At 34.6% G+C, this 21,667-nt stretch overlaps 1 protein-coding gene across 1 annotated transcript in view; it reads right to left on the bottom strand.

The window, feature by feature from the left end:
* LOC135213568 (adenylate cyclase type 2-like) overlaps nt 1-21,667 on the bottom strand; it is a gene marked incomplete in the record, with an annotated part of 801,033 nt that overhangs the window by 373,570 nt on the left and 405,796 nt on the right.

Raw genomic sequence — 21,667 nt, forward strand, 5'->3', positions numbered from 1 at the left:
TTCAAATGCGTTTCTGCGACCTAATTCCCCAGGGCCGTGTCAGATCACGGCATTAGATCAGTGGCAGCAGTTTGCTAAGAAGCACCCAAGAGGAACCATCAGTAGCTCTCAAGTCTCTCTTTATTGTGTATAGCTCTCTTTTTCTCTTTCTGAAAGCCCCGTAATTATCAATCGAGCGCAGAGTCGCCAGCCTAAAATATATGATAAATTTTCTGTCTGATTTCCATGGCCACTTTCTATTTATAAAATTATCTGCTTCAAGTGAATCCCACATTTATAGTCGTTTTTTAAAGGAAAGAAAAATTCTAACTTTTGTATGGTTTTTATTGTTGGACTTTCATTCAGTTAATGTATAGCATTCAGGCCAAAGACCTAATTGCTTGGACTTACTAGGTCATTCAGAGCTGAAGGGGAAACTGACAGCAAGAAGGTTTTAAAGGTGTAATAGGAGGAAAACCTCAAAGCAGTTGCATTATGAAGCAATTGTTAGAGAGGGTGGAAAGTCAGATGGAGTAATGCTCACAGTGCAACGCGTGAGGTGCGCTGGCGGAGCTACCCACCCCACTACGGGGGGAATGCGCGATGCTTGTACATGTATTTTTTTTTTTTTTTTTTTTTTTTTGACGTTGCATGGAACCAGTGGCTATTCAGCAACGGGACCAACGGCTTTACGTGACTTCCGAACCACGTCGAGAGTGAGCTTGTATATATGACCATATATCTTAGAATGAATCCACTTTTTTCTTAGCCATACCAGCTCTGTGAACTTTCCTAGCACAGCGTGTTGTTCTCTTAAGGAGGATAACAGCATCAACTATTCATCTATTTCTTGCCCTGTATTTACGTGCCTATTGAAATACCCTTCGGAGTTACAACACCTTGAGTCACGGCGCCTGTATTGTAGTGACTGTGAGGAGACGAGACAAGCGTCATAAAACTGGTTTTAATACCTTCGCTGGTCGAGATACGTTTTATTCTCTTTAGGAGGTAATCCTCTTAGACCAGTACGTAATTAAGCTTCAGAACTCTGAACGCTGACGCTTCGTATAGCTGTTAATTACTAAGTCCGTTGCTTCCCTTTTTTTTCCTTTAAAGGCCGATGGGGCAGGCAGTCTAATGCTCTAATATCATACGAACACGATGAAGGTAAAAAAAAAAGTGTGGAGTTTAATCCCGAAAGAAGAGATTGATGATAAGTTTCTCAAAATACAGATAAAATATTTATATTTATAAACAAAATGCATTTCTATTTTTATCATCTGGTAAGTTGTGGGAGTCGGTTATGATATCTGAAAGATCAAATCATTGATTTACGGTTAGTAAGACGGCGTTACAATATCTAGTACTACGTAACAGCTCCCGTAATAAAAATAGAATAAAATTTTGTTTGAAAGGAGTTTCATGCAAGAAATATCTTGTATGTATGTATGTATGTATGTATGTATGTATGTATATATTATACATACTTACACGCACACTGCATATGTATATGATTTAAGATTATTTAACTGCTCTAACATTACAATCCTCACCGAGATTCGTAAGCAAGGATAAAACGCCCACTTTTATGAAATACTTAAGTATATGATACATTTATGAAATACTTAAGTATATGATACATTAACGAAATACTTAAATATATGATAAATGTATGAAATACCTGAGTATATGATACATTTATGAAATACCTAAGAATATGATACATTTATGAAATACTTGAGTATATGATACATTTATGAAACACTTGAGTATATGATACATTTATGAAATACTTGAGTATATGATACATTTATGAAGTACTTAAGTATATGATACATTTATGAAACACTTAAGTATATGATACATTTATGAAATACTTAAGTATATGATACATTTATGAAATACTTAATTATATGATACATTTATGAAATACTTAAGTATATGATGCATTTATGAGATACTTAAGTATATGATACATTTATGAAATACTTAAGTATAGGATACATATATGAAATACTTGAGTATATGATACATTTATGAAATACTTAGTATGTGATACATTTATGAAACACTTAAGTATATGATAAATTTATGAAATGCTCAAGTATATGATGAATTTATGAGATACTTAAGTATATGATACATTTATGAAACACTTAAGTATAAGATGCGTTTATGAAATACTTCAGTATATGATACATTTATGAAATACTTAAGTATATGATGCATTTATGAAATATCTAAGTATATGATACATTTATGAAACACTTAAGTATATGATACATTTACGTGACTGAGAAACAGAGTCTCATTCAGCACCGGAAACCCAAATGTTTGCTGGGATGACGGGATACGGTAGAAAAGGTAATCCTCACCATTCTGAATTCCTCAATTGTAAAAAGTAACATCATCTTTGTTTAACCAGACCACTGAGCTGATTTAACAGCTCTCCTAGGGCTGACCAGAAGGATTATAGATATCTTCACGTGGCTAGGAACCAATTAGTTACCTAGCAACGGGACCTACAGCTTATTGTGGGATCCGAACCACATTATATCGAGAAATTAATTTCTAACCACCAGAAACAAATTCCTCTGATTCAACGTTGGCAGAGCTGGGGAATCGAACTCCGGACTACCGAATAGGTAGGCGAGCACGTAAACCACTCGTCCAACGAGGAACTGTGATTGCTTACATACAACAAGGCAAAAGTATTGTTGCTGTTTTTTTCTGACTCTATTCATAACTTATTCAAGTATTCTAATTTCCTGTATACTTTTCTAGGAAAAAGGTATTATTTTTCTATCAGAAACAATCGGAGTTTTCAATAAAACGTTTCCGATATACGTGAAATTTAGTAATATTGGGGCATAACACGTTGGAAGTAAACTCTCAGTAGATAATTATACAACTGTACTGCCAAGTTTCATGAATTGTCATCATTCAAATAAGACTTCATATCAGCTCTCACAACCCCGAGGTACTACATGAGGGAGTCGCTCTCCTTTGTAACGAATAAAAATAGAAGTGAACATTAAGTCCTTGAACTATATCCACACCCACACGCGCAGACAAGAAAATGAAAATTTCACAGCATGTCCTTTTACGCGAGAGAATGATTTATTTAAAACAACGTACCATTCGTAACATTACATTTCACGAGTACACACACACACACACACACAAACACACACACATATAATAATAAATAATATATATATATATATATAAATATATATATATATATATATAGATATATATATATATATATATATATATATATATATATATATATATATATATATAATATATATATATATGTTTGGCGTCGCAGCGTTGGGTAGAGATAATTGCAATAAATTTACGAATTTCCAACACATTATTGAAGCTACTGCAGATTAATCATAATATTTTAATATATAACGCTTTGGATTTTAGAACCATAATTGGAAGCTACGAGTGAATACACAATGTTTTCCATTACATTTCGGTCATAGATTTAATGCTGGAAACATTTAAAACCCAGCTTGTTTCAAAACAAGACAGAATGTGCGATTATCCACTATTTTTGTTTTGCAGTTCTTCAGTTACGAACCAGCTCTCTCTCTCTCTCTCTCTCTCTCTCTCTCTCTCTCTCTCTCTCTCTCTTTTCACTAATACCTATTCATTACTTATAAAATGATCTGTTAGTTATTTTACTGACAAATAACGCCGAATCTCACTACCTGTTTTTGTTATTAAAGTTTATATGTATATGTATATGTATATATATATATATATATATATATATATATATAATCTATATCATATATACTATATATATATATATATATATGATATATATATATATATACATATATTATCATACATAACATACATTCATACATACATACATACATATATATATATATATATATATATATATATATATATATATATAATATATATTATATATATATATATATATTATATATATATATATATATTATATGTATATATGCCACGAAGGACAAATAAACGAAGGAGGATCTGCGAGACCTTTCGACGTTAACGTCCTTTACTGAGCTCAGTAAGGACGTTTAAGTCGAAAGGTCTCGCAGATCCTCCTTCGTTTATTTTCATTCGTGGCATATATCTTTTATTTATGAATTATCACGTTCCTAACTTTCGTGATTCAGTTATACATATACATACAAATACATACATATATATATATATATATATATATATATATATATATATATATATTATATACACACACATACAATTCCTGGTAAAAAATAAAATTCTTCTCTCTCTCTCTCTCTCTCTCTCTCTCTCCCCGTTGAGAACATAGTTTCACCGCCATTCCCCCTGTAGCTTGAGTTACCAAAAACAAAACGGCAAATTGAAAGTTTCCTTTGAGAGGATAACTTTGATCTCTCCCAAGGGACGAAGCCATCTCCATTTGAAAAGGTGGATTCAAAGTGCTTCTGGGTAATAATTTCCAAGAGCCACATACACTCACAGACAAACAGACAGACAGACACAGAGACACAACATATATATTTTAGGGCTTGTGCCTTGTATGATAAGGCGCCCTATGAGGTAATGTTAGACTTGCGATAATCTTACGCTAAGTCGGTTGGTATTGCACTTCCATCTCAATGGAGTCTTTTGGGGTTTGTAGATCACTTACGAAGTCGGGATTATCTTCTTGCTTATGACGACGATGTGTTAAACTCATGATGATTTGGTGAGGAGGTTCTTGTAGAAAACACGGAGTATAAAATATATATATATTCTTCTTAAGTTTTACATGGTGAAGATCATGTATGATTGTACAAGTCTTCTAATGACGATAACTTGATCGCTTCTGCCAATGATGATGGCTAATTCTATCTCTCTACATGATAAAGCTTAGGTAAAGAGATACAGGTCTTCTAATGACGATAGCTAACTCTGTTCTGCCTGTCTACCATCTCTGTTACAAGTTATGAAGGAACAGACAGCAGTTCGAACCATATGAACATACAATCAAAATGAGACACGCTACAGATCACGTAGGCGCTTGAGCTATAGGTCACGGTGTTTGTCTCAAGCAGAAGCTTGGACTAAAGTTTATAAACAATTGAATGGACAGGTGACGGCATGTTATCTTAGCCTACTTTATTGTATACGTCATCTTAGCGTCTCTAGTCTGATCACATTCTGCAAGTAATCTGCCGTTGACCTCTTTAGTTTTAGTCTTTTATATATATGGACTAACATTCCATATTTTTATTATGTAAACACTTACATTAGCTCGGTCAGCTACCAAAACCAACTACTGAATATTACTCAAACTTGACTTGCATTTGACTTATAGGAGTGTGATACAGACACTATGATGAAGTAGATATATATATATATACATATATATATATATATATATATATACTATATATATATATATATAAGTAAATAAAAATTCATGGTGTACAGAATTGATTCAAGTAATAAAATATAAAACAATCATATTGGTAAATAATAGTGATCACGTGATATATAATGATACAGTTTTTTCACTTCATCTCATTAAGATACATATGCTACAGAAAATACTAATGTACTCTGACAATTGCATAGAATGAAGATTAACATGATAAAAAATCATATTTTAACTGATAAAAAATACATATATGAATTGATAAAATCATTAATGTTTATGCTGATTGATTCATGATTTTTATGCTAAATGTTATATATCTGATTCATTAATTCATATACTAACTCATAAAATAACTGCAGATATGGTAAGATAAAAGGTAAACAGATTGATTATAGGCTACCTGATTTGTTTATACATATGTATATGGATTCATATAATTATGATTAATATATGTGCACTTAAAATAGATTCCTATTGCGTACACGCAAAGATATATTTCGATTCCGTTATTTATGATATTTATATATAGATTCCTAGTGCGTACACGCAAAAAACATATCGATTTCTGTTATTTAGATCATTTATGTATATAGGATACAAGACCGAGGTTATACTACTTCACATTTAACTAGCTTTCGAACAACTTTCGTCCATTACACAGTTCCAGACAACCACCTATAGCCAAATGAAACGGCCAATTTCACAGGGTTAAAAACAAGGGGAAAATTTGCCTGGGCGGGTCCAACGTTCTATTTTGCGCTCATACTTATTCTCTGCATCCTAAGCTACACGATTACGTTCGCGATGAATAAATCATCCTTAGCACGAGTCCTTCGCCAGCAAAGTAGAGTTGAATATCCTTCGGGTCGTAATTGTCGGAAGTATGTCCCTTTTGTAGTCGATTTCCACAGCCGCCGGAGCGTTCCGCATTAAAACGAGATTAACGACGGGATACGGTGTCGGTCGAAGAAGTCCATGATGGTGCTTATTCCTTTCACATTGTAGGCGGTGTTACTCGACACTTACCGTCGTCCGCAGCGACGAACGATTTTTTGAAGTTGCGATGTGAAACTCTCGTACTGCAGGATACTGTAATAGGTTCCATTAATCAGCCTGCAAGTGAAATTATATTGTCACAAGGGCAGAGTAAATTCAGAACATCCAAATACAGGGGGGGAGAAAGCCATTTAGACCAGACTTAACCCACATGAATTCGCTGATATTTTGGAATTCAAAAGAGTCCGCTGTACAAACTTTTTTATCCATGCATTAACAATGAGTGAACGGACCTATCCAGGTCTATGATGACTGTAAAAATATCCTAAAATTATAAAAAATAAACAGATATCAATACGAATCCCAAAGAAAATTCGATATTACTGGTAGTAAATTACTAGACAAAGAAGTGGAAAACGGAGCTATTTGTAAGATTGCCAGGCAACATAAGAGTCAAAGAGAAGATTAATCATGATTCTGTATTTCTCTATGCTAACTGAAATTAAGTTGTGATAAAATCTGATCCTATGTGCCCCTAACAAAAGTTCATATTCAATTTCTCGCGCGCATCCTCTGAGGTTAATTTTAAAAAACTTTTATTAATAGGTAGGAGATGCAACGAAAAAACCCACTATGTAAACTAATTTCTATATAAATTTTGGGTTTTTTCAAGAAAATGTGACATTTTCCCATGAATGTGTTTTACTTGAATTGTAATAGGCTAATGTTGCAAGTAAATATTTCATATACATATCTTGATACTTCTAAATGTCTGTGAGGTTCAGAAAAAATTAATTCATTTTGTTGTTATAGAAATTCTATTTGCTTATTTTGTTATTAATTTTAAAATGATTGCAACTCGTTAACTAAAGTTGCATGCGCATACGGATAGACACGTCTGCCTTGCCCATGAGAAGTTTGGGCTAAGCATTCCTTTCTCCAGTCAATCTGCTTTGCAAGCGCAAGATGAAGCCTGTGCAAGCAGATATTTGAGGTTAAAGGAATCAATGCTGATACGGCAAACGCGACAGACCTTCTAGAAACTGATGACGTCGTCACCAGCTTAAGAGTTACGTTACTTGCTGTAAGAGATACGACTTAGTATTTTCAAATGATATATTTTTTTTAATTCTCCACCCGCATGAGAATAATGTCTGAAAAAAAAACAGTACCAAAATTGAACAAATATATTAGTTTCATGTTGGAAAACTGCATAAATTGTAATTATGTTTTAAAATTAAATATTCCTTATTCAGACTAATTTTTTTTTTTTTTTTTAAAAAGGTTTCCATACAAATTCATATATATTATTAGCCCTGTATAAGATTCGTATAGGATTATTCCATAGATAACATTTTCACTTCTAGACTTCCTGACTTTAAAAATCTCTTTTTTTTTATTTATTTTATTTATTTATTTATTTATTATTATTATTTTTTTTTTTTTCATTGACTACGAATATAAATCACGGGACAGACATGTCAGTAGGTTTTGGATAGTGTTTGAACTTTTAGCTTATTTGTCATACTAAAGCGTTAAGTTAGAGTTCAAATCTTTACGCATATATATTTGGATATTAATTAATTAACCTATGTTACGTTTTGCTTATTGATTTTATCGTGATTCCTTTTATTATAATTTGTAACCCTTCCGACTTCTTACGGAGGTGTATATATTGACTCCACTTGTATCCATATTTATTTTATTTTTTTTTTTTTATATTTATTTATATATATTTTTTTTTTATATATTTGATAAATTAATGGTTGGCTTGAATAAATGTGGAAAAGTGTTCTAGCGGCGTACCGTATAAGGCTACTTGCGGCATCAATTCTATAGATACAAGATATAAATGATAAAGGTATTTTAAAACCGCGAGAACCGCTATAATCCAGTTCGGATCCAATATCACGAGTTGTAACTCGTAAGACATTGACACTTCCTATTTAATTATCCGTTATTCTACCAAACCGATTGACTCTGGGTGATAAAATATATTATTGGTTTTCTTAATGTAAAGGAATTCACACAACGTGTTAAGGAGATTATTATTGATTTACACCACCCGAGTCACAGATTATTATGTGTTGAATTTCATGTTACTGATTTAGCACTCATAAATATTCCTAACGCACTCAATTGCGGTGTTTGTTTTTAGTGCTATTAATTCTATATAACGTGTCAAGGAACTATTAACACTAAGAAGTGTTTATTCCCTCTGTCAGACTCGTAATTCGTTAATAATTCTACGTATATTCTTTCAAGGATTTGATTTGGCACAGGATAGGCCCCTAAACTGACAGGTGTTAGTAGTATCCTTGTTTTCATGACACGTGTTACAATTAGTTATGTGCTTTTTATAACTGTAAGCATTGTAGGCCAGTAAAATAGTGATTTGGCTTTCTGTGACATAGTAGGGAACCCTGGATGACGGAATGCAACCAGGTTTTTAGCGATTTTTGGTATGATAGAGATTATTACTACTACCTGGTCGTTAGTCATCTGCTGTGTTCTTCGGGTTTTCCTCGTCACGGACCTACATATAATACTACATTTGATTACATAATTCTGATACACATACTTTAAATATACTTTTGCTTTAGGGTTTCTGCTCGAAGTGTTTATTGTTTTTGCTTAGCCGCTGACCCTGTTTCCATCCGAAGTGTATATTGTTTTTTTTTTGCTTAGCTGCTGCTGACCCTGTTTTCGTTCGAAGTGTTTATTGTTTGGTGTTTATTGTTTTGCTTATCGCTGTTGACACTTGCTTTGTTCAGTTTGTAACATTTCTCGCGATCTCTTGGGTTTAGGAATTTTCTTGTTTAGATACGGTTTTAACAATAGGCACGGATGTTTCTATACCTTTTAGTCTAATTAATGGTTCTTTGCAGTATGGTGCGGGATTGCGGGATAATGCGTCAGCTATGATAATTGCTTTCCCAGGTAGATATCTTATCTTGGCTCCAAAGACCCGAATGATCATTTGTCACCGAGTTCCTTTTGGACTGTGATTAAAGCCTTTGAAAAAACTCGGTAAATGACTCATGGTCAGTAAGGATTTTATCAGGATAGCCATAGATTATGAACTTAAAATATACTAGTGAGTTAAAGATACCTAGCCCTTCCTTGCCTATTACTGTATATTTACTTTCAGAGGGCTTTAGTTTACATGAATAAAAAGCTATAGGAAAGAACTGTTTATCATATTGCTGAAGTAGTATCCCTCTTACCCCTTGGTCTGAGGCGTCTGTTGCAATAAAAAAAAAAAATTCCTTATTTAAATCAGGGATTTTAAGTTAGGTAAGCTGCATGTTATCCGCTTTTACAAAGGGATATCGGGGGAAACGCCTGTTGATGCTTTTTAGACAATCAATCTACGCTCTTCTTCGTAAGATCTGTTAAAGGAGCTGTCATGATTGAAGAGTTACATATTTGCATACGATTGTAATACCCACTACAGCGCAAAAGTGCTGTATCCCCCTTTTACGTTAATAAGTACCGGAAAGTTATGAATAGCCGACACCTTAACATGGACTACTTTAAGACCTTGACTAGACACATAAAACCTAGATAAACATGTTCGGTTTTTTTAAAACTCACATTTAGATATTTTACTCTGAGATTATTTGTCTTTGTCTCTGTAGCACTAGCTCTAGTTTATGTGAATGTACTTCTAAGGTATTAGAAAAGATTACAAGATCATCCATATAGGCATGTAGGTTATCCCCTAAAAGTCTCCAAACACTATATTGTAATTGGGGCGCAACGTAAGCCGGAGGCATACGTAAAAAATTGATAATGTCCCCTGAGTGTGCTGAAAACGGTGTATGAGGTACAATCACTTAGGTAATGGTATCAGGTAAAAGCTTTTAAGTAAGTCCAAGCTGGTGAAAAATTTATTCTAACCTAACAGAGATAAGATGTCGTCGGTACAAATGGCACTGGAAACTATCGGGAAGTCGTTTCCTTGTTTAAGCGACAGAAATCTACGCAGATACGCCAAGTCCGATCTTTTATGGCATGACATTTGAGGGAAAAATTATATGGGCTTATTTGATTTCCTGATGGCTCCTATTACTAACATTTTTCAACTTCGTCATTTATCTCTATTTTGAAATTTCATTGAGAATCTATACGAAGGTACGTATATAGCTTTATGTTTGTCCTTAGACCGTATTTTGTGTTAAATTACATCCGTTTTTTTTCCAGAGATCACTCGCTAGTGGAGAAACTTCCTGGTATTCAGATAAAAGATAAAAAAAAAGTTTCTGCTGAATCACCTCTGCTTGAATGACTTTACGGATATTACTTTAGATAGATTATTCAGAGAGATTCCTCTACGACTGGTTGGGCGGTATTAAAAATTAGCAACAAAAATAAAAAAAAAATGCGATATTATATGTATAGGTTTTTGTGGCATTACTATATTAACTTGTTGCTGCTAGTCAAACCGTGTCTAGGGCTTTGTTCGCGGAAATCGTTATATTTCAGAGTGTCGGGAAGGATTAAAATTTCATTTCCCAGCAAAGTCTTTTTTATTTTTTACACGCACTAAGACATTCGAGGGTGCATGCTTCTCGAGATTTTGCGTGCAAAGTGCGACTGCCAGTTGTGGGAGAATTCTGTTGGGTCATTTGAACAATGTTTACGATTTATGAGACAAATGTATAGTTCCTTTATATAAGTTATTATTTGATTAACTGTCTCATGTTTTTGTTCAAAACGGATTTTAATATGTTTGAAGGTTATAGGATTTTCCTTTGATAAACACGCCTTATTTTGCAGGATGTAAGATAATATTTTTGTATAACCCCTAAAAGATTTGGCCCCTAGATGGATTTTTACAATAACACTAGATACAGATCAATGTTTTTATAACTATAGAGGTATCTGTAAGCGCTCGCTTATCCGGACTCTCATTAGGGAAGTTCGAACAACAGACGGTGAGTTCCGTAAATACAGGATATTACGTTTACTAAAGGTAATAAAACAAAACAGATATTCTAATTTTTACGGCGCGTACAGTTGGGCTTAATCCACCATTAAATTTATTATAACTTAATGTATTAAAATTACTAGAACCTGCTCTGATTACTTAATACTGTCGTGTGATGCATAGGGAAATCCTTTTTTAATTTTAAAAAGGTATTTGGGATGTATTGATCCAAACATCGCTTTTCCCCACTCTGCTTAGAGTCGCTTATTGTGTGGAATTTGCTATGCTTTGAAACACTTCGGCAGTTTTGACTGACCTTGACGCTTGACTAGGTGACCCCCACAATCACCGAGTTTGCTTGTTTGATTCTGAACGGGCTACTGTTTCTATTTTCTTTTTTGTAATAATTAGGATCCTTCTCTTTATTACCATCGGCAACGTATGTGTTTTTTAGCATTATGTTTGCTGGTTACGTATAAAGCAATGAATGACGAACTATTAGGAACTGAGCGATTACTATTAAGACAAGTTATCTCTACTGCATTCAATATTAACTGTTTGTACTTCATTCTGCTAAATTTGAAATAGTGAGGGATCCTGGTCAGCGCATTAGCCTAATGAAAGTTTTTTACAGGACATGTTATTCCTTGCAATCCAGCCATATTTTTAAAGTTAAGTTGAGTCATTGAGGTTCGATATTTATATAAACTCAAAAAACAAAAAATCAAGGCTAAAACTGCGATCGGACTTTGCAAAGGAGCATTTATTGTCATGACCCGAAATAGTGTTACCTAATTTATATAGATTTGTACGGGTGTTCCACTTGTTTTTTGTGTGTTTTCTAATCACTACGGTGCTTAACGACCCTATCCATGCATCTGTATAAATACAGACGTTCCACTGCGTAAACGCATATTCACTGTTTTAATATGATTTGTTACGTAAGGGATTAATAAGCACCCAAAATGATAAAATTAACATAGTATATGAATATGATATTTCAGTAGAACTTCTGGTGGAAAAACAGACACTCAAAGATAAAAAACTCGCAGTAGCGAAATCTCAATGATGTAGATAATTTCTGTAGAAAAAAGTAAGATTAAGAATGTCTCGTAACTTCAGCCACAGGGAATAACGAAATTCGACCTGCAAAGGAAACACTCAAAGTTACTCCAAATGAATAAAAAAAAATTGTACTTAGCTTGCTTTTGTGGGAAGTCACGGTGTTCCGATAACGGACACACGGCCTTGGTCCTCCTTCTCTATTTAGCGGATGACCTGGTTTGGCTTCAGTTTCCCCCGTGCGCGTTGTTTCGATGATTCGAGCCCTTGAAAGTATCCGATGCTGCAAGACGCGGTTCGGTTTGTTTCTTTGAAGTGCCGGAAACGCTCACTAACGATGTTTTCTTGAATGATTCTAATGAGAGACGAAGCTTGCGTTGCCGTAGGAAAAGACACGTCGGTTTTTGTTTTTTGAAGTTATTCACTAAACGATGATACTAAGTTGCTTGAAGAATCTCTTGCTTTTCGTCGTCGGTGAAGTTCTTGTTGTTTTCTAAAGTCACTCACTAAACGATGATACTAGGTTGCTTGAAGAATCTGCTGCTTTCGTCGTCGTTGACTTCATGATTATTATTCTGTTTTATCTTCGGAGAAGTTGTAGAGTCCTTCTGGTACGCTTGCCACCACTTTTAGGGCTTGTGCCTTGTATGATAAAGCGCCCTATGAGGTAATGTTAGACTTGCGATAATCTTACGCTAAGTCGGTTGGTATTGCACTTCCATCTTCAATGGAGTGTCTTGGGGTTTGTAGAATCACTTACGAAGTCGGATTATCTTCTTGCTTATGACGCCGGGGGGGGACGTGTGTTAAACTCATGATGATTTGTGAGGAGGTCTTGTAGAAAAACACGGAGTATAAAAATATATATATATTCTTCTTAAGTTTTACATGGTGAAGATCAGGTATGATGTAAACAAGTCTTCTAATGACGATAACTTGATCGCTTCTGCCAATGATGATGGCTAATTCTATCTCTCTACATGATAAAGCTTAGGTAAAGAGATACAGGTCTTCTAATGACGATAGCTAACTCTGTTCTGCCTGTCTACCATCTCTGTTACAAGTTATGAAGGAACAGACAGCAGTTCGAACATATGAACATACAATCAAAATGAGACACGCTACAGATCACGTAGGCCGCTTGAGCTATAGGTCACGGTGTTTGTCTCAAGCAGGAAGCTTGGACTAAAGTTTATAAACAATTGAATGACTACAGGTGACGGCATGTTATCTTAGCCTACTTTTATTGTATACGTCATCTTTAGCGTCTCTAGTTCTGATCACATTCCTGCAAGCAATCTGGGTTGACCTCTTTAGTTTTAGTCTTTTATATATATGGACTACATTCCATATTTTTATTATGTAAAACACTTACATATATATATATATATATATATATATATATACATACATATATATATTACATACATATATGTATATGTAAATATACATAGCTATATATATGAGGCAGCATATTCCTACACCATAAACTTCCAGGTCGAGGAAGAAATAACCTACTACAGTCAGACTTTGTAATACTGATTATTATGTTTGAATAACAAAATTAACGATAAGTATGTAGAACGTCGTTTCTCATCCCTGGAAAAAAAATTAAATTCCCAATTTATTCACATCTAATTTATAAATATTTCTTGCCATTCTCATATGTCAGATCTTTAGACAACATTTTCATTTTAAAAAACCCACTTATAACATTCTAAGCAATCCTGCTAACAAACAAAGTCATACCAACAAAAAGCAAAATTGTGCAGAGAATGCGAAATACACAAACAAAAAGCAAAATTGTGTAGAGAATACGAAATACACAAACAAAAAACAAAATTGTGTAGAGAATACAAAATATACAAACAAAAAGCAAAATTGTGTAGAGAATACGAAATACACAAACAAAAAGCAAAATTGTGTAGAGAATCCAAAATGCACAAAATAAACAAATATGTAACAATTAAAAACAACTGAGATCGGTAAGATATCATCATCAGGAGTTATTGGAAACTTCAACAGGTGAGGATTCCAGGATGAATGAGAAAGTCGACTGTTTTGAAGTTCAAAAGGATCAATACGTCCATTGCATGACCGACTTTCTATTCTTCAACGATAACGACTGGACGAAGTATTTCTGTTTCACAGAACACAAGTAATCATATATAAATATATGTATGCAGCACACACACACACACACACACACACACACTATATATATATGTTTGATCACATCACCGTGATTCATATATACGTATTAAGCTACAAATGTCCTTTAATATCTAATTCGCTCTACCTCGGAATTAATATTTTCAAATAAAGTTAACCGAAGGGGAATTTTTTAATTAATAATAATTTCGTCGGCTCCCGGGAGCGAACCTAGGAACCAAGAAATCAGGACGTACCGCTGCGTGCGAGTGTGTACGCCCACGTATGTGTGTAAGTGTGTGTGTAAGTATGCTTAAATAGTTAAACAATCTATGTCATAGTAAGAGACGTGTTAAGTGCAAAATATAACTATCTTGTGAATTTACAAGAATGAGAGCATAGCATCGATTAACATGGATGATCAGCAACGAAGAATGGGGCATTAAATAGCCACAAAACGACATTACTATTCACCCTCTCATTCAGCTTTAGCAATTTCCTTCCCTCCTATGTTCCCCCCAACTCTGGCGACCCAAGTTCCTTCGAGATTAATCAGCCTTTCCATTCTTTCCTCTCTGATTCTCGTTTCTCTTGTTTTCCTTCGGGTCTGGGCTATACAAAGTTACTTTGAAATCCGTCCCATAAGGACTTTGAACTCAAAGTAGCCTTGCTCGATTCTTAGATATCATTCTAGCTGAGGCAGAACGCCTTTTTGCTCAGATTGCGAGAAGGAAAAATGAAAAGGGTGGGGGTCGGCATGATTTTAATAATATATTATTATATATATATATATATTTATTATACCTATTATATATATAGGATATAATATATATAGATATATATATATATATATATATATATATATATAAAGGGAAGTGAAATTTATTTAGGAAATGAATCTTCCAAGCACGTAAGGATTGAGGGGAAAGGGGAGGGAGGGGGGAAAGGTGGGAATGGAAAGGTGAAGAAGAGAGGGAGGGAAGGGAGGGGAGGGGAAGGAGAGGGGAAAGGGGAAAGTGAGGGGGAAGGGATAGGTGAGGGGAGGGGAGGGGGAAGGGGAAGGGGGTGAGAGAGGGGCATGCGAGACTTCTTGTGCTCCAATTTTATTATATCAATGGAGCGTTGGCGAAAAGAGCAACTCGATATGCAACTCGATATTCGAATGATCTGGAGACATTGCCTTTCCTTAAAAATATTTTCTAATACATGATTATTGAATATTATAAAAAAAAAAATAAGGCGTGATACGACCTCCAGCTTACTCGGGACGCGTGCAAGACTTTTCACCGACGCATAAGTTGTAAACATTATATTCCTAACTTAACATGAAGTGGTCTTCATCATTAAGACTCGTGCTTAATACGACTCATATTAACAACAAGGATCAAATAAAAAGGAAACTAATTAAGCAGAATCATATATTCTCAGTTATAAGCGGAAAGCGAAACACAAAATAATTTAACAGAAATGTAGCCTCTAAATTCAGAAAATCAAATAAATTAAAACGTGCTAAAATCTACGGACAGATAGACCGTTGTTTCACCAACGAAAATGTAAAAAATACGACACATTTTATTAGAAATAATTTGTCTGTGCTGTTTGATTTGCACGTTATCCATTTATTACATTTTAATTCTAATCAATAAATCATAAATATCCTCTCCTAAAATTCCTGTATCTTTAACTCAACGTGAAACACCTTTTTCAGAACTTTTCTTACGCTTTTCTACCCAACAACACCCCCCCCCCAAAAAAAAAAAAAAAAAACAACAACAACAACGAAGTAGTTTGTAGGCTTACCACCCGAGTAAACGAAAACCGCTGCAAGGAGAGAGAGAGAGAGAGAGAGAGAGAGAGAGAGAGAGAGAGATTCAACAAACACACACACACACACACCCGAGAGCTCAAGCGATTATCCTGCAACTTACGTTTTTCCAACGCGCTCTCTGGGTCTGAGGGGAGTGCAAACACGGCCATAAATACCCCCAATACCCCCATTGATGAAAGTCCAATCATAGCCCACCCACATCCACACGAAAACCGAAAAGATCTGTACTCGAATGCCGATGCAAGACTTCGCATACCCAAGGCGGGATTGTTTCCATTCTAAACTCTCTCTTCTTTTTTTTTCTCTTCGTCTCTGCGAAATTAATTCTGGTCCCCAGTCACAGCTACGAGAAGTCCACAAAAAGGTAAAAAAAAAAAAAAAAAAAATACTTGCACGGCCGGTTAAGAATTCGCATAACCCACAAAGGGGTTTATGAACATCCCGACTTCTTCGCCCAAGCGAAAATAAGTCTACCACCAAATGACAGTTATGCAAAATCTAACAATATATATATACATATATATATATATATATATATATATATATATATATATTATATATATATATATTATATATGTATATATATATATATATATATATATATATATATATATATATATATATATATATATAATCTACAGTTGAATGTGGACTCAATACTTCGCATAACCAACAACGGGGTTTATGTATATCTACACTTCCTACCCGAGCGATAAAAATAAATCCAACTAAATATAATATATATATATATTATTGTATAATATATATATATATATATATATATACACACACACACACACACAATATATATATATATATATATACACACACATATATATATATATATATAATCTACAGTTGAATGTGGACTCAAGGCTCCGCATACCCATCGATGGGTTTATTTGCAACCAGATTTCTGCTTCTCTCACAGGAAAATAATGATTCTGGCCAGCCCGGTATTATTTGGACTCGAGACATCGCATAACCATGAGGAGGCGTTGTTTACATTCTGCTGATATCTTCTTCGACCGCCGTCGAATATTAATTCTAGCTCTCGCCGCCAGAAACACTTCGAAAGCCATCAACGTCCAGTCGAAGACATCACTGCTTTTATGCAATCACAGACAGGTGCGGATTTCTCTCTGTCTCTCTCAAACTCAATTTTATTACATCCATTACTCCATTACACCTATGCCTAGTTTCTCTCTCTCTCAAATTCAGTTATTTTCAAATTCGTTATTCCCTCGCACTGAAGTCCAGATTCTCTCTCTCTAATTCAATTTTATCACACCCGTTATTCCATTGCACCTATTCCTAGTCTCTCTCTCTCTCTCTCTAAAATTCATAATTTTCAAATTCGTTATTCCCTCGCACTGAGGTCCAGATTCTCTCTCTCTCTCTCCGTCTAAATTTGCATAATGTCCTCTTATTTTTACGAGACGTTTATCTCTCTTGCTTTCCTGAATACTCTTTTTTTTCTTCGCGATGTCTCCACGAGGTGAACCGGAGGAAGGAATCCAGGATATGAACTTATGGAAAACAGAAGAGTTTTGCTTGGATCTTTCCATAACAGGAACTGGAGATTTAAATAAGGAGAGGATTAAGAATAATGAGAATTCTATTATGGTAAAGGTGACTCAAAGTGCTTCTGAGTAATAATATCAAACCACCACACACACTTGTAAATATACATACATATATAATATATATATAATATATATTATATATATATATATGACTGGTAAAAATGTTCTGTAACAACAGAATTCCATCTAATAAAAGGAGCCCATAAAAACACCAAAATATAGAGAGAAAAGTACACTGGGGTCTAAGAGATCCCATGCCAGGACTGTGACCAATCTTACATCGGATTTACAGGTAAATCCCTTCCCAGAGATTAATACAACAACAAACGGTCAGTTAGGTATGGACAACAGAACTCGGCTATTTTCAACCATATATAAATGAACATAACCATAGAGAATAAACTGGAATTTGTCACGTGTAATTTATAGCAGCAACTGCCGGTACAAGAGTCAAATGATGGAATCGGCCTTAATAAAAGAGAAGCAAGTAATGAACATCTCAAAAGTCGCGTGGATTTCAGATGTCATCGACGAGGTTTTCATTCAACCAACGCTTAAGAAGATTAAAGGAAGATTATCAGCGGGGGTGACCTAAATTGGCTTACTTGTGGACGGATCTCTTGGTAATAAATACCAACCTTTCTGTAAACTTTCCTCATTCATATTACTGAAGAGAGAGACAGCAGTCTCTGAAATATAGTACTTTTCTCTCTATATTTTGGTGTTTTATGGGCTCCTTTTATTATTGGTGTTTTTAGGGCTCCTTTATTATATATATATATATATATATATATATATATATATATATATATATATATTTTATCCAAAGTAGCACGAAGGACCACGTACTTGAGAATATCCTTAAATCTTCGGTGGAAAGGTAAGTGAAACAGGGACTTGGAACAAATACTTTCGTAGTATATTCTACATATTCAAGTTCCCGCTACGAAAGTGCTCGTTCCAAGTCCCAAAGTCCCAGTTTCATTTACCTTTCTACTGTGGATTTATGGTGTGATACTCTACCAATGGAACCGTTTGGTGATTCAGTACGTATGAATACAGTAACTGTGAACACATCCTTAACAAACACAATAAAAAAAAGGAGAGAGAGAGAGAGAGAGAGAGAGAGAGAGAGAGAGAGAGAGAGTGCCATCAAAACACACAAGTAGGATTAACACTCATATACGCAAGAGAAGGTCTTAGCAACACTCACACTACTGATCCGAGCCCTACCAGGCATTCAGTAATAAATCAGAAGGAGGCGGAGTCAAAACAGAGACCCACCAGAAGGCAACATTCTACTGAACAGGGAAACACAACTGATGAATATATATATGACGCCGCTATCAATTAATGACGCCAGGGAATGGACACAAATAGTTCAGGGAAAGGGGGAAAAGCAAGTCTTATCGTTCTATTAATCAATTTTCAAATAAATCAACTCTTTTTTTTAAAAATACGAAGTTAGATTACACGTGGCAGACAGGAGAAACAAGTCGTTTTCTCTCTCTTAATTGGAATAGAGAGTAATTGAGACGTGGCCCTAAAGGTTCCTACTGATATACTCGCTCACATGAAAGCTGGAGGGCTATGGGAACACGGAAGCATGGGGAGAATTGGAAAGCTGGGTAGGTGGATGAATTCTCACTAACAATAAATAAATAAATAAATGTAAAAATATATTATATATATATATATATAATAATTATATATATATATATATATTATACATAATATATATATATATATAATTTATATATATGTATATGTATATATATATATATATATATATATATATATATATATATATATATATTAATAAAAGAAACTCTCTCTCTCTCTCTCATTATTTCACAAAAAAGATAAATCATATATAATCTTTTTCATGGCTGTGGCTTGAAATTTCAACCAAAATGGAAACAGCAACAAAAAAAGAAAAGAAAAACTTTCAATTTCATTCACATATTTTAGTTTCTTTTTCCCAAACAAAAAAATTTTCTTGTATTTAAAAATTTAATTCCCTTCTGGCTCGAAGGTTATACGAGGTCACCATTTAAAGTCGAATTTTTTTTTTTTTATTATTAGGTACCAAAAACTTGTGATTTTTGGCCTCGACAAGACTTTGTTATTTCCTTTACTGCTACTTGTTTAATGTTATCAAATCATTGCAAACGCAACGAAACTGAAAACTGATGAATATAAGATTCAAATAAAAGTTTAATGTCTGCACAAGATGGATCAAAATCCAGCCCCAGTAAGAAATTTGATACGAGATATTTTTCATCATACTTGATTCTATTTGTAGATTTCGCAGTTTCCAAATTTATACTTAATTCGTATTATTTCGGACACCATTATCAAATACTGACGCTTGCACCTGACTGCCCTAAAAATCTGCTACAAGCTTAACCAACGATCATCTTTCATGCAAGGTATCGAAATTTAATCAGTCAATCAAAATGCAATGATAGCATCTTTGTGCAAGAAGTGCGCTATTTATTCCTCATTTCCAATTTCGGTAGCAGCACGAGTTGTAAGGTATATCCGGAATTTATATTTTTGCGGACATGAAGTTTCTATGAATATCATGGACACATGACTTTTATCACCTGGTAATATGTACACAAATTTCGTTAATTGTACGCCCATCCCCACTTTTTTTACATTAAGGCTTCGGACAGACGAAATAAATGTCGATTCTGTTAAACGAGCGATTCCATGACGCCATTCTCCAGCCAGTGTGACTCTGGAGCCTCTATCAACTTTAAAAGGAGCAGATATGCACCTGCTGAAGTCTGCAACTTTCCCCGAGTGTTGGAGGAAGCCGATCTCGTGCTGCGTCTCTTCCTCAAAACGACGCTTTTCTGCGCTAGGTGTAGGTAACTGAGAATAGGATGGTATAGGAGAGACTGTGTTCGTATACTTATTATTGGAAATGGAGGCTGAATTGTGCAGGATGTTCTATTCATTCATCTACCATAGGTGGGTATCAATAACGCAAAGTGAAGGATATGGGGTGGGTATGTAACCAGATGGAAAAATTAGAAACCAGTTCTTAACAGTTTTATTTAACACGATGGAAAAAAAAAAACCACCTCTTATAAGTCTGGAGATTATAAATAAGAGAGAATGGAAGTAGGGAGAGAATTCCAAATCTTGACAATATAACAAAAGTATTAAAAAAAACACGAAATTCAAGAAACGCAAAAAATCAAAACATGCTCATTAAAGCTATTTCGAGAAAGTAATAAATATGTCGTTCAAATCACATCTTACTCCTGTGCCTTTGATCCTCACCGAACAACCTGCAAATCTAAGTAAGAAGAACTCCTCTGCATGTGACACATATACCCTCTCGCCCTCTTCGGGACCGAGCAGGTGCAATAACGTTTAACACCTTTGAAATCGGGTATCATTCGCAATAGCTTTCCATTTTCTGTAACTCGTTTCTTTTTGATGTAGGCGACCAATTGCAAGAGGTGCTTGAGACCATGTCGAAATCATTCGTCTTATCATGGGCCAGGTGTGTGTGTCATTTAATTTACAGAAGGTAACGTAAAATTACGGGTCATAAGATCTCTTTCTCTCTGTCATACTCATATACAAGCAAGCAAGCAAGCAAGCAAGCAAGCAAGCCCGCATATCAAGGTGCGACAATCATGGAGTTCTTTTTATTTTTTATATAAATCAGTCCCATAATCCGAAATACAACGGCTTCGAAA

Source organism: Macrobrachium nipponense, chromosome 19 (assembly GCF_015104395.2).
Source record: "Macrobrachium nipponense isolate FS-2020 chromosome 19, ASM1510439v2, whole genome shotgun sequence".
Lineage (NCBI taxonomy): Eukaryota > Metazoa > Arthropoda > Malacostraca > Decapoda > Palaemonidae > Macrobrachium > Macrobrachium nipponense.